This window comes from Nomia melanderi, unplaced genomic scaffold (genome assembly GCF_051020985.1).
Source record: "Nomia melanderi isolate GNS246 unplaced genomic scaffold, iyNomMela1 scaffold0325, whole genome shotgun sequence".
NCBI lineage: Eukaryota > Metazoa > Arthropoda > Insecta > Hymenoptera > Halictidae > Nomia > Nomia melanderi.
Genome location: NW_027475440.1, coordinates 31340 through 32787, shown reverse-complemented (window position 1 = coordinate 32787; position 1448 = coordinate 31340). Strand labels below are relative to the sequence as shown.

Genomic DNA, 1448 nt, shown 5'->3' with positions numbered 1-1448 from the left:
ATATAATTTTACATAGTTTTATATAGTTTTATATAGTTCTGTATAGTGTTATATATGTTTATATAGTTTTATATAGTTGTATATAGTTTTATATAGTTTTATATAGTTTTATATAGTTTTATATAGTTTTACATAGTTTTGTATAGTTTTATATTGTTTTATAATGCTTCATATAATTTTATATAGTTTTCCTAGGTTTATATAGTTCTACATAGTTATACATAGTCTTATGTAGTTTTAAATAGTTTTATATCGCTTCTCGGCCTTATGGCTAAGATCAAAGTGTAGATACACTCCGCATCGCGGAGTCAGAATATTAACCTGATTTTTGGAGTCAGGCGGATCGCTGGGGCTCGCTCCACTTCCGCCGCGAGTCGGTCCGGCACTGCAGTGCCGCCGGAAACGGCTCAATTTGCGCTGCAATTGAGCTCCTACCTTTTCTAATAGCCGGATCGGCTCGCTGGACTCCAAAAATAGTCCCTGTTGGTATTCTGACTCCGCGAAGTACCCGAAAACGCGGTAAATTCACCCGCCGCGGTACTACGCAACAGTGCTGGCCGAGTTGCGGTCGGGCGTGTGCGCGGCAAGGTCTGTACACGATCAGTGCTCGAGGTGTTGTGCGGTGAAGTGTGTAATAAGTGCCTTCGCCGCTGGACCGGATCGAGCCTGCGCGGGAGGACACCTGCGCCACCCACCTGCGCCATCCACGCATCCTCCTTCCGAGGACAGCCGAGGGAGAGGACGACCAGGGTCTACCGAGGGTCCAGGACTACTTCAATTAGGACCAACTACCATCCCTGGCCTTCCTGGACAACCCTGGTCTTCCTCTACGTGGGTCACCCAACACCGCAACGACCCACCAGGACTTGGCCATCGACGACGCCGACGGGAAGGACGGCTCGCCTGATCCACCTCTACCACCGCTGGATCAGGAATCAGGAGCGAGGTGTTATTCCCCTCGGAGAGCGCTCCTGCATCGCTGGACTCCTGCGCCGAGTGAGTCTCTCTTTTCTTTCTATCCCCCCGGCAGTGAGGAGGGTAACGCAGCCGGTCTCCAGCCGTCTGCGGTGCTCGAATCATCGTCGGTAGTCCTCTACCTTACCCCTACGCGTCCACCCGCTCCTCCGATCGCTCCCATCCGTTGAGGTGTGTCAACGGACCGGGATGCGTGAGGTCCGAGTCGAGTGGCGCCTCCACCTCCTTCTTCTCCCTTCAGTCACCGCCCGCGTGGAGGCTGACTCCACTCACCCGTTAGTGAGTGGACGTCAGGTCGGCCCGCCTGCGGTGCAACCCCCGTGCAGTCCTCGGTGGAGTGGGCGATTCCGTCGCCCTTCCTCCATCGAGATCGCTGCACTCCTCCGCAACCGTCATCCGTTAGTCTCCCTACCGACTGCCACGTCGGAGGCTGTGATTTTTCCAGGCAGTCTTCGACACCGGACTTAGCGCCG

At 53.0% G+C, this 1448-nt stretch overlaps 1 pseudogene; it reads left to right on the top strand.

Annotated features, from left to right (window-relative positions):
- The first annotated feature begins 251 nt into the window (after positions 1 to 251).
- Positions 252 to 416, top strand: LOC143176031 (U2 spliceosomal RNA; annotated as a pseudogene).
- Positions 417 to 1448: the final 1032 nt, after the last annotated feature.